Genomic DNA, 14,189 nt, shown 5'->3' on the forward strand with positions numbered 1-14,189 from the left:
CAGCATTGTCGGGGGGGGGGGGGGAACGTTGGGTAGACGAGCCAGCATTGTCGCGGCCCGTGTAAGAGACCACCGAGACCAATAAACCTCTTCTTTTTTCGGTGAGATGAGTTTATTAGCTTGACATGAAACGTCAATTTGCTCGATTTTGCCGTTTCGGGTTTGTGCTTACTCAGTCAACTGTCTCATAAGGCTAACGAGAATCTCTCGTATTTACGGTTAGTGGAAGGCCGACTTCAGAAACATTCCAGTAACGTTCAACAGGACTGCCCTGTAATGTTCGTAATGTTGAAACAGCCAGCAAGCGGATTACACACAGATAAATGTTTCTTAGGATAACGGTACTTAGAACTGCAGCATTATTTGTTGTTTCTCTTTCTTTCTTTTATTGATCGATTTATTTTTATTTTTATGTTTACTAGTTTCTCTTTTTTTTTCATGAACGCTCCACGTGAACCAATAAGAAAAATCGATCAAGCGGCCGACGCACAATTATTTCCGCCCACGCAATGAGCAACAGTCTTTTCCGGAACCCAAATTCACGTTCGCGAAGCAAGGAAAACCAACGACAACCAACGACAGCGACGGGGGAGGGGGGATATATTTATTAGACGAAAAGGAAAAAAAAAAAAACAGGCTAAAGGTCAGCCAAACGGGACGTCGGCTTGCTATTCCGGAAATACATAAATAAATAAATAAAATTAAGAAATAGGAGATAAATGAAACGGACGCGACGGATCAGCATGTTAGTTAGTTGATTATAAGGTTAGTAAAAGTTCGGTGTTTGCATTTTCATGTTCAGGTTAGTCTAAGTGGGCTTTGGCATTTTCCGCGCAGAAACAGCCAGATAACATTTATTTACAGTAGTTTATTTTTCAACTGGGACTTCGATCACGTTATTTTGAGATACGGCCAATTTTTCGAGACCGGTTCCCTGGATTTTCCATCTTTCGACAATCCTTGCTAGTTGCACGTTGGATGACCCAAAACCTGTACCCGTCTGTCTTGTCTGTCTTTGCACGGCGATCAAAGCGAGGCCTTCTGAGGAAGATAAGGAAAAGCTCCGGGTCACTGGGGACTCTCCGCTGAACTAGTGTCTACGCTGAACGAAAGGTCTGGTGTAATGTGAAGTACCCTGTGAAAACCAAGGAGTGTCTAAAAATATAGTACTGAATTTTCCGCGTAATAATCCGCGCAATTATGAGGCGGAAATCGTGCTTCGAGACCTCGTCGCGCGGCAAGTTCCTTTGATTTTATCTTGCTCATTTATACATAAAGATGGAGTTCAAGGGGGGTTCAGGTGCTTCCTCCTTCTCCTTTTTTCTTTTTCCATTTTTTTTGAATAGCTGTTGCTAAATGCAATGCATTTATTTAGGCTGATTGAGCCTATCAAAAGGCCGAAAATCATGACGCGGAACTATCAGAAGGCCGACAGCCAAAAGACCAAAAAATCATAACGCCGAACTGTCAGAAGGCTGAAAATGGAAAGGCCAAGAGACACAGGGTGAGCACTCCAGTGAATGACCACTGAATGGGATGGTGTAGATTCTGAAAAAGTTTTGTGGCTATTGTATTAGAAATCAAATAACTGGAATGCATAGCATTTGGTGCTCGCAAATAGACTAGCCAGCGAAGATGAAAAACAATAATCTACAATATGTTTACTACGAAAAGAAAGTGTGTGGTCGGTAAAGTGAGGATAATTGTGTATTGAAAGCCCCTGAAATATAGATGCAAGTAAGAACTGAAATCTAGACAGCCGATGAAGCACATCACAGCCGACCGAATGTCATCGTTCGCTTTGCGGATTTGTTGAAATTGGGAGACATAGGGTGCTTTTTCTTTTTTTTTTATGTGTTAATAATGAGTAGTTAAATCTACATTCCATTCAACAAGCAACATAAAATGGATATAGTTCGCTGCATTAGTTCGCTAGCGATATCGTTCGCTGGATGCTAGTATTTCTCTACTGTCGGTCAGACACAGGTGTTACAGTTGTCCTTACATCTTTTTCTGGGCCGATGTTTATGGCTTATAAAAGCTCCACACCCACTTATTCAGGTATTTCATTGCGGTTTCATTGCATTGAAAATACGGTTCATCAACATAGAAAGTATGAGACAACAACTACAACATCATTGTCTGGCCGCCACCAATAACACAACAGAACTATATATAAAAATACTAGTATTCCGGTTGAGTTGGGAACTACGTCCGACGGTATCCACGTTCAACGAGCAGAGAGCACACCTGGTGACAGGATTCGAACCCGTGTCACGTTGTATCAACGAACGTGAAATTGATTGCGATGTATTCCCTACGAAAAATCGTAAGTGAAAGTAGGTCGAGCTTTCAAAGTAAAAACCCTTAGTAAGTGGTTAGGAATTTTAGTATCTATTTTGAGCCGGAGGACTTCAAGACCTGCAATATCACAACCGGGGATTTCGCAAAAATTCCACGCGTACCAAGAGTGGATGTTTCTCGAGGGGACATTTTTTCCGGGGGACATATTTTCCAGGGGATATTTCTAGCGGGAACATTTTTTCCGGGGACATTTCTTCCGGGGACATTTTTTCTGGGAACATTTTTTCCGGTTCCCAAGAAAATCTGGCATCTCGGGCGAGCTTTGATTATATGAAACGACTTCTCCGTGATCATTCCTTCATTTGGCAACTAGCGCTCATATTCATCTCTGGAAACCCCAATTTTGTAATTGCATCTGTGTTGCCCTTCAAGAATAGTGATTTTCCTAAAATACGCATAAATTTGGCTCACATGGTGTCCAGTTCTTCAGCTTTTCCACAACCGAATTTCACGTTTTCAAGTTTAGACTGAATTAACTGAGACCTCAGCATTCAACACAACGAAATCTGAAGTAAAAATTTACGCTTCAGAAATTCTTCTAAAAAAAGAAAGGAATGCATATATTATCCTGTCCCACATAATAAGGAGGCCGAACTGTACTTTTTTGCCACACTCAAACAAGAACCTGCTATGTTGTCAGGGACCATAGTTATTATTTTTCTGCAATGTTTTCTTTTTATTTTTTGTCGAATCGTTCCTCTTGGCGTTCAGGAACAAAAACTGTGTAGGGAATATCGCGACTCCCACTGCGAGGCCTTGCCGCTCGACCTTCCCATATCTTTTTTGGTTGGTTTGCATAGAAATTTTTGCATAGAAATTTCCAGAAATATACATATCAAAATGTCATTTTTGCATGAATAATAGGGTTATTATCAAGGTAAATTACATGTTGTAAAAACAATTTTGGGACCCCTCATATAGGACCCCGGTTAGCGAATGCTGCTCTTCTAGACGCAGGCGGGTTAACTTTGCTGTGCATTTCTCACACACAAAATATGGACTTTGTCGCAGGCAATGCTATGTACCTCGTAACTTTAATGAGCTCCCCTTCGACAGTTTTTCTTTGGAATCGAAGTACAAACTAAAAAAAGCGCTGCGGCAACTTTATCATAGGATGTAGTACCTCTATATGTTCATATACTGTCAAACTGTATATGCCGCTGACTGCTTCAGGGCGAGTCCCACAAGCCTTTCGGCTTAGACAGGCCTGTTTTATTATATTTGTAGTTTGCTTTCTTGAGTAAAATTATTATTATTATTATTTTTATGTAAACGAGTGCAAAAAAAAAAAAAAGGAATACCGTTTCGAGCACTAGATTCTCCAGACTGGCATTGTAAGCGCTGTGTGTAAGCAATGTTTATAGCGTAATTTATAGCCGCTGGTAGATCCAATTGAGAGCCTCCGAGATACCGGCATCCGTACTATCCGATCACACTTGTACGTCGGCAACTCGGCATACAGTAAGTATGCACTAGTAAAACAATACGAAGAGCAACTAAACATTCCATAATCAGTCAGTACAGGCGGTAGTGACTTGCGAAAACAATAATCGTAGCATAAATATATAAGAACAAAAAAATAAAAATAAAGTACTCGTGTAGCAATAGGAGACAAGCAAAAAGACGTGAATGTCTCGAATCGAACTGCGGACCTTTCGTGGCAAAGTCCGACACTTTACCACTCGACAAACAACGCAGAGGGCGCGGGCCGCCTTAAACTTGCGAGGTCAACCATGCACAATGGGGATTATTTCGGGAGTCGGAGGCGAACGGCGTGATAAGGACGGCGAGCGTGGCGCCATCTAGAATCGGGAAAATCGTGAATCGCAGTTGCTCCCCGACTGGTATGGCCTCTTAACCTCGCAAGTGCAATCACTCTTGCAGCACTTGTTACGTCATGCGCTCTTCGTGCACAGCGCTTCGAATTTCTGTAACGAACTGCGCCGACAGCTGAACAACTGCAACACACTCATAGAACGCAATACGAATGCCAATGGATTATGGAAAAGGCCAAACGAGAACCATATACAGCGCCTAACGAACCACACAATAACAAACGGAAACCACACACAAACGAAACTACCTTACAATAACAAACAGTGCAAACCCTTTCTAAGCAAAAGGAATTAAATTTATAAGTTGTCATTCACCAAATTCCTCTATTTTTATGCTTCCCGTGCACGTAACTAACGACACCATATTCGGAGTACAGGAAGCGGAGAAGAAAAAGAACGTAATTACCATGAAAACTACAGACACACCGCCGAAGCACGATAGGAATACACCAGCACACTGATTCCTAAGAAAGATGCGTGCTAATCAACAATGAGGAGCGTTTAAAGAGTAACAAATGCTCCAAATCGAATCGCTTCCCATTGTTTCCTATGGGAGCAGCCGGCGCCATTGGGCCCTCCAACATGGCGGCCGGTTGCCGCACCTCTCTCCCACGAGACCCTCTCCAATGCGCGATCCAGCCTTTATACATAGAGATCAGTGGTCTCTACTGCCCCTCGCCTACTCACCCTCTCTGTACCTGGAATCGGTGCCGGAAACGGTCTCCCGAACTTTTTACGGTCGTTCATCAAAAATACATGGTAAGTACTTATCGGTTTCTTCCTAAATCAATAATAAGGACAATTATGCATCTTCTTATGAATTTTGAAGACTGAAGAACTTGTCTAACCTTTATTATTGCTAATGATTTTCTAGCGTATCACACATGCTACAATGGGCATTTGTCATGAACTTTTTTCACGTAGCATGTGTGCTAGGTTTTTACTGACGTGTTTTCATGCGCCTGACGGTTTGTTTGCATTCTCTTTCAAGCTCCACGGTATCGTGATGTTCTGCAACGCATCGATGATGGATGTCTCAGCGAGATTAGTGACATCAGCGATGATGATGATGACTACATTCCAAGTGGAAATTCCCAAGCTGGAACTGCGAGAAACGACACCTCTGTGTCTCCTGAGGACTCATGTGAGGAGACTGACGACGACAGCGATGCGTTCGCTAGTGGTGATGGCGCTTATAATGTGGGGTCTGTTGAGAGGTGACTCTGGAAGAAACAACTCTTCGACGCGAGTATGCCTACCTTCAGCGATGCTTTCTCAGAGCCCACAGCGGTAGCGTCTCCACTTTCCTACTTCAGGATGTCTATCACCCCTGACATGATTGACAATGTTGTGAAAGAAACAAACTACTACAGTGTACAGACTACTGGGAAGTCCCTGAACGTGACTACAGCCGAAGTGGAGCAATTTATCGGCCTATACATTATGATGGGCTTTGTATAAATGCCTAGTGTTCGCTGTTATTTCGAAACGGCTTCAAGATATGAACCCATTGCCAACGTTATGTCGAGAAGCCGCTTTGAGAGCATTATGCGTTTTCTCCACTTTGTGGACAACCTGGCAGCAACAGAGGAAACAAAGAAAGACAAAGCATGGAAGGTACGACAGTGGTTGTCAGCACTTCAGGAAAGCTTTGCAAAAATCGAGCCAGAAGAATACAACAGCGTTGGTGAAATCATGGTTAGCTTTACTGGCAGGTGTAGTGTGAAGCAATAAATGCCAGGAAATCCCCACCCATGGGGTATAAAACTATGGGGTCGAGCTGGGTCTTCTGGTATTTTGTACCAATTCGATGTCTATCAAGGTCAAGCAAATCGGGATTACAGATTTGGCTTAGGGGGCCATGTTGTGATGTCAATGTGTTCCCAGCTTTCAGAAATGAAGGGATACAAGGTTGCAGCGGATAATTTATTCACTTCACTGGATCTAGCGAGCAACATTGTCACTAAAGGAACAGGCTTTGTAGGCACAGTCCGAAAAAACAGACTGCAGGATCAAGCCAGAAGCAGACTTGAAAAAAGAAGGCCGAGGCTCGTATGATAGTGCTGTAGATATCAGACGCAAGGTTGCTGTTGTACGATGGTTTGACAACAGAGCAGTGACAATAGTGTCAAACTATGTTTCAGCAGAGCCCGTTGGCAGTGCACGTAGATGGGATCGAAAGTCAAAAAGTTCATCCAAGTTCCCCAGCCGAGAGCCGTGGCTGAATATAATAAATACATGGGGGGGGGGGGATAGATCACCACAACTACCTTGTGGAGCTCTACAAGTTCCATCTCAAGTCACGCAGATGGTATCTCTATTTGTTTTACCATTCCATCATGGCAGCAGTTGTCAACTCCTGGTTCCTATACCACCGACACTGTGAACAGCTACAAAGTAAGGTGGGAGGGCCTGAGAAAGTTTCAATCTGAGCTGGCAGCATCACTAATTGGTGCGGGAAAGAAAAGTGTTCGACGTCCTTCAAGCTCTTCAACACCACCACCAAAGAGGAGAGCCAAGCAGGCTGCTATGCTAGATGATGTGAGATATGATGGGGTAGACCATTTGCCGTTTTGGGGTGAGAAGCGCCTGAAGTGAAAGTCCTGCCCACCAGAACTTATAACTCGATGTCATGTAAAGTGACCTTGTGCTTCACAAAAAACAGGAAGTTTTTTATTCGCTACCACAGGCAGTAATATCCATTGTAGCACTTGTGATACGCTTCCTAATAAATGATTGATTTATTTCTTACAACTGAAATTCGTTGTGTAGGGCCTCCGGTAACATTATCAATAGAAAAACACAACAACATCATTTTTTTGCATGGTTTTTGGCTCCTGGGCATTAGAGGGTTTTAAAAGCAAAAACAAACAAACAAACAAACAAACGCGGGCATCGCTCAAGGACGCCGGTCATGAAACGTTTATTAAAAGCAAAAACAAGCGAACACAGGGAACGTCAATTCATTCCACGAAAACAGAAAAAGAAGAAGAAGAAGAAGAAAAATAAGAGAGACAGAAATGGGATCATGACTCAGCACTTATCGGCGACCATTTTCGCGGTCCCAAGGAACGCGCGTCCCTAGGTTCACACAGTGCCGTGTATGCCAAAGGGAGTCTGGCCATTAGGAGGAGCCTAAAAAAGAGGCTCGACCTGTCAATCAAATTCAGCGTTTGTCATTGGCTGCTGTTTTTTATGTGGGCCGCCATGACACCAAAATTTTCCCGAAAATGGGGGCGTAGCTTGGAACGGCGAAGCGAGGATTTCATGACCATTTTTTTTTCACAAATTACATGAATTGTATTCCCTAAGTGTAGATTTTGTTGCAATTATCTTGCAAATCACCTTTAAATTGCGCTCCAGTGTCGATGTTTGCCTGAAAAGAACATGTTTCGTCGTCCTTGTTAGGCCTAGTAACGACAGCAATCATAGGCAAATAGCGAGAAAAACGCTATGGATTGCCAAAAATTTGCGTTTTATGACATAGTTTTATTCATGTACGCACCTTTGCCCATTCTCGATTCAATCATATTGTGTTTTATAGCTAAAATACGTATAATACAGGCAGTCTGTTACAACTAGCGGTTCTACCGACCAATCAGTTCTGCTAGCATGCACTTCTGCTACTTCTGCAATTCTGCGTCTTCCCGACATGCTCCTCTCCATGCAGATGGCGCCGTTAAAAGTGGACGCAAAATCCATAATGTTGCTTGGTCGTCAGGGAATATCCTATTCAATCCAATCCAATCCAGTTTCTCGAAAATGTGGGCACCCAGTGTATACAGATAATTTATAACTTGGATAGCCTGGGATTAATAGCGAATTGCATTTTGCCTCGTGATTGGCCAGAGAGCTCAAAAAGTGGGTGGAGCTCCAGGTATAGGCAGGTCCCATTAATGGCCAGACTCCCTTTGGCATACAGGCACTGGGTTCACAAATCGAGCAGCGCCATCTCACGGGCAAACTCAGGGCCGTGGTGGATGGAACGACCCAGTGGATGTAGCATCGCTAAAAGCACGTCCCCGTCTACGTTCGAACCTCTGCCCCCAGATGGCACTCAGCCGACGCCACGCACGCGTCCTGCCATTGGCGCGCTCCGGGTGGGCGGGGCGCGCGAGGGAGAGGGAAAATGTGAGGCCAGTCCTCTAGAGAATAGTCCTTGCGGCATGTGCAGCAATGTGCAGCATGGCGAAATGAAACTTGTAAATCGTGTATTGCACTTCATGGTAGCTGCCAGAAACGAAGCAAAGTTATGAGACAATGGATTACAGGTATGTTGGCATCTTTTTGATTTCTGCGTATCATTTCACATTACACTGTGACATTGAATATATGCGTGTCGTGTCTCACGATGCTGGGGAAGTAGTTGCATGGGAAGTGTGCATGGTTCTAGAATTTTAATTTTTGATCGCGTGATCGGAATATCGGCACATCTCGCGTTGTGGCTTGCATGTGACCAACCAAGTGCTGTTCCCTTACTAGCGCTCCCTGCAAACGACAAAACAAAACATGTGGGAAGGTATATTTTTGATTACTCATATATAACGAGAAAATGTATCGTTTTCAGGTTGCTGCCACTACTCCATGTGCCCGCAATTGTCCTGCGTGTATGATTACACTAACGACGTCGCCCTCCATGGCGGAAGTGGTTTGCGCACACGCGTTTCAGCATGAAGCCTGCAGGTAACATCTGATGCTTACCCTTCGGATATACTGATTCTGAATTTACATATTGTAGCTTAGAGGAATTCCGAATGCCCAGAGTGACACACACTTATAACATTGTGACATCAGCGCAGTGGCATAAGTACTAATGTACTGCCCCACGAAAATGAACAAGGGGCAGTGGTTTATCCAGAATCCCAAGCACGAGAGGGGTGTTGGAAAAAATTGGGGAGGGGGGTCATCATTATAGTTACGTCATTACAGCTTAACATATCATTACAGACATGTCTGAAGCTGAAATTGCAAGGGCAGCCCCTGTAGGGGGCGCACAGTCAAAAAAGTTAGGGGCTGTCACTGAACATTTGGGGGTGTAGAGGGTCTGGATAAAGCACTGACGAGGGGGACTCCTCCACCCCATGTAAAGCCTCATAAAACACCTCCTGAAATATTTTCCTGGCTATGCAGCTGCATCATTATGACGTAATAGTCATTGTTGTCCATAATTCTTGAATATGCTTTGAATATATGAAAAAAAAGTCTGCTTGACAGCATACGTCTTGTGGTCATCATCAAACAAGAGCATATGTCGTTTTGTTCAGCACCTTATGTACTTTTTTTTTTAATTTCAGGTGGACGTAAATTGAAGAAGGCAGCTAGTGGGGGAAAAGACCGTGGTCATAGGTCATGTGGCTCCTGGAGCTCCCAGTGGAGTAACTTTTCAGAACACACACACACACAGGTTGCTCACAGAACCAACAAGTAGGATGTTGCTCGAATACTGAGACAAAATGGAGTAACACATACAAATATCATGTGACACAGTATGACAATAAAAACATTTTTCACAAGGGATGCATGAAACACTGTCGCAATATTGTGTGTGACATAAGCCGTGGGGACACACCGCCTCGGACACACTTTGGGAAGCATAAAACACAGCGATTGCTAATATGGTGGATGCTTCTTTTTTCTTCTTTGGCTGTAATGAAACACCTTCGGCCGTAATGAGATTTGGCCGTAACGAGACGCTTGGGGATTAAAGGATTTTCTGCCGTAATGAGACTTTGGTCGTAATGAGATGTTATGTTACCAATGCTTTCACGGGTTATGCATTTATGCTTCATAGGTATGTCGAAGAGGCGGTTGTGGAAAGTACTGCTAAAGTAAGATGCGATAGTCATAAATTTAATTTTAATAACAATTCCTTGCTCGTTTATTTTTAACATATTTCATCACAATGAATCACTCATGGGATGGCCATAATGCGATAAAACGGCTTCTTTCATGCTTGAAGACTTTTGTTCCATTTATGTACGGGAAGGTGCAGAGTTTTTATCCAAACGGGAACACAGGAACTACTATATTCCCTACTGATCACCGGGACATGGTAACCTGGTAACTTTTTGGAATACAAGGGGAATGACGTCTAATCATATGCTTCCGCCAAAGATGTAACCGTCACGTCATCAACAAATGGAATTAAAATTGCATAATATCCGTACCTTGAGGATACCCTCTTCGAGATAATACTCACTACAAAATGACAAAGCAATTCTTCACCTACCGTCGAAAAAAGAAATAAAGAAATGAATATCTGTACAGCACCGACTAGAACGTGGGGCGCAAAATATTAAAGAAGAGAATGCCCCAAAAGCTTAAAGGCCACGACAGACCACGAACGCATGCAGATCATGTATTAAATCTATGATAGTGCACAAAGAATACATAAAGCACGTTGTCTATGTAAATCAAACTTTCTGACAATACCTTTGACGCCAAGACCCGCCCTCTTCCTTTTGTTTATTACGATATGTCGACATCGTGATAGCCATTCCCGGGACTATTTTTCCCGGAACCCACATTCAGTGGTTTATCCAGAATCCCAAGTACAGAGGGGTGTTGGAAAAAAATGGGAGGGGGGTCATTATTATAGTTACTGCATTACAGCTTAACATATCATTACCAACATGTGTCTAAAGCTGAAATCGCAAGGGCACCCCCTGTAGAGGGTACACAGGTGAAAAAGTTAGGGGGGTAGCACTGAACATTTGGGGGAGTGTTAGGGGGATGTAGGGATGCTAGGATGTCAGTGATCCCCGCCGCTGTAACGCTTTGCACCGAAATGTCCGTGCACCGAAACGTCCGTGCACCGAAATGTCCATGCACCGGTGCTAGCGACATTGAAACATGACAAACTGCGCTATTTTTCAATGCGAAAGCCATGGTTTTCATAAAAGAGAATGTGAGAGCGACAATGATGAAGTGTCTTCGGGATAAAAGAAGGGTACGGACGCAACCGGATATCAAAACACCATTCAAGGCTTCGTTTTCGAGCAAATGCTAGAAAATCTCGACCCCCACCATGGTGGCCAAACGCGTTGATTTTGGCGAGCTGCGCTACAGCTTTGGAGCGACGCGAGCGCCACGCTGCGACAAGAGCGAATATATCTGCTGTCGCGGCGGCGATAGCTCTCAGTCTGTTTCGCTGGCTCGTTAGCTATCACATTCTCTGTTTATCGAATTATTCGTATGCTGTGCCATGGAAAACGAAAATCCTAATCGATGGTCGGCCTCGTGTAACCCGTTTCTCGGAAAGCCACACGGGAAGGATAGGAGAGAACGTTGGATCACAACAGTTCATTGAATTGAATAAGTTCATCTACGCCTAGAAATTTACAATGTGTGACACATTTTATTTCACGGTGAGGAGAGTGCAAACTTTTAAACGCGTGTTGCAGCCGAGTTAAAAGTAGGTACCAACAAAGAGAACTGTCGTATGCAGTGTGTCGGTAACAAGACGAGCGGTTTTGCAAATAGCGCTTTTTATATATCCACGGCCTCTCCTGATGCATACTGCCAAGCACACCACAACGTGGACGCGGCTGACAGGAGGCATGCTACTATTCATTTCGAAAACGTACGGTGGCTGGGCTACATATTTCTAAATCATTGTGAACTCTGGCTTCCTGAAGCATGTGCAAAAAAGGCGATGTAATTCTCAGTGACGAAGATTTTCGGGGACACGTGCAGACAGGGGGGGGGGGGGGGATATAGATTTATTGCAAAAAAAGAAGAAAGAGGGGAAAGGTTAGCCTGGCTCCAGTAGCCGACTTGCTATTCCCGCTTACAAAAAAAGGAAAAATAAAAAGAAGGAAAAGAAAGAAAAACGAAAAGAGCGAAAGAAAAGAGGCGCAGTCACAGGCTCAGCGCGAGCCCTGTGTCAGTAAGGAAGCGTACGAATTCCCTTCCGACGCGCCACTGAATGGGGCGTTGCAGAGGGCCCAGTAGCGTTGCCAGCGAGACCCCCCTCAGCCCTAGGGCAGCTAGTCGCTCCATCAGAGTGGCACGGGGAGCGGCGAACAGGCGACAGTGGAGGAGTAGGTGGGAACTGTTGCCCTCGGTAGAACAGTCTGCACATGTAGGGGTGTCAAGCGTGCTGAGTTGGAAGAGCCGTGTTGGCGTTCGAGGCACGCTTAACCGCAGACGGTGGATAACAGACGCCTCCCTCCTCGTGATGTTTGGGGGAGGGACGTATTGCATTTTTGGGTCGATGGAGTGCAGAAATGTATTGGGCGAGATAGCACGTTCTATGAAACCTTGGACACAGCGAGAGCGCAAGCGACGTATTTGGAGCAGGCAGGTTGACATTGAAAGCGGGATGCTGAGACTCAAGGCAGCCGTGGTATGGGCACGTTTCGCAGCAATGTCGGCACGGGTATTTCCGGGCAGCCCGACGTGACTGGGTACCCACTGGAGCCGTACGCTGTAGCCGGAAGCCAGGAGCTCGTTGTATCTGGCGATTACAAGCGTGCAGAGATCGCAAACAGCACTGCACCAGTACGACGCCAAGGTCTCCAATGCTGACTTGCTGTCCGTGAAGATGGACCACGAGTGGGCCTGTGAACCGGATATGACGTTGAGCGCTTCATAGATGGCTGTCAGTTCCGCTTCAGTGGATGAAGTTTCATGCGGCAGCTTGAAAGCCTGCGCAGTGTCGCTGTGAGGCATGTAGAAAGCTGCAGACGACGCGCCGTACATAACCGAGCCATCCGTGAAAATTGCTTTACGCTAACCGTGGAGCGAGTTCAAATGGTCAAGAGCAAACTGGCGCGAAGCGAGGACAGGAGTATCGTTTTTGCGGGACATGTCGGGAATATGCAGGTCCGTCGGAGGCAGCACGAGGTAGAGCACTGCACGGGCCGACTTTTCCGGGCCCGACCCGGCCCGGGCGCATCGAAAAATGGCCCGGCCCGACCCGGGTCCGGACCTTCATATTTTTATGCGGCCCGGTCCGGCCCGGCCCGGTGACCCAGTGACTAGAGCCCGGCCCGGCCCGGCGTCTAAGCAAATAGAGCCCGGCCCGGCCCGGTGACCCGGCGAGTAGATCCCGGCCTAGTATTTCCAGCCGCGACGTACGCGTTTCTGGCGCTTATCAAACAAATTTATAAGGAGAGAAGACAAACATACAAGTGATGGCGGTTTAACACCGTAACCGCACGAGACCAAATTAAATCCAGAACGCACGGGGCGTTATCGTTACACTGTCAAGATTTTGCGGAGATAGAGCATGCTGTCGACAAACTGCTTCTCCCAGTCCCTATCCCTCTCACCAAGCTTTGCCAAAGTGATTGTGAAATATGTGAGGAGTGAGGAGCAATGTAAAGTGGCTTGGAGAATGTTCTAGAGGGTCGAATCATATGCATAATGCAGTACCCTTTGCTTGTCTTTGCAAAATATGCACAGGAATGACGCAAGCGCATGATGATATGAACTAATGCATCTCCAATGTGTGGAATTAGCTGCGTGGCCCGGCCGGGCCTGACTCTCGGGAACATATTTGTCGGCCCGGGCCCGGCCCGGCCCGCGGTGGTGGCGTATTTTAACGGCCCGGGCCCGGCCCGGCCCGCGGTGCTGGCGTATTTTGTCGGCCCGGGCTCGGCCCGGCCCGGAGCACACAGCCAATAACAAGCCCAGCCCGGCCCGCGGGCCGGGTCGGGCCCGGGCCGGGTCGGGGGCCCGGGCCCGTGCAGTGCTCTAGCACGAGGGTCCACAAAGGCGGGGCGGCGCGACAGCAGGCGCGACGGAAGGGGCGGAAGAGACTGTGCCAGTCTGCAAAAAGCAGCCCCGAAAGCTGAGTTTTCATACAGTAGGTGAATGTCCCGTAGGTAGTGGGCAGCATGTCGTGTGCGGTACCGCGCACAAGAGCGCAGGGTCTCCATGTCGCGTAGGACGTGGGCTGGCGTCTCCTTCGCCTCAGCTAAGACCAGGAAGGTGTCGGTCGTTTTGGGGACACCAAGGCACACTCGAAGGCTTCGCGCCTGGATG

This window comes from Ornithodoros turicata, chromosome 3, assembly GCF_037126465.1.
Source record: "Ornithodoros turicata isolate Travis chromosome 3, ASM3712646v1, whole genome shotgun sequence".
NCBI lineage: Eukaryota > Metazoa > Arthropoda > Arachnida > Ixodida > Argasidae > Ornithodoros > Ornithodoros turicata.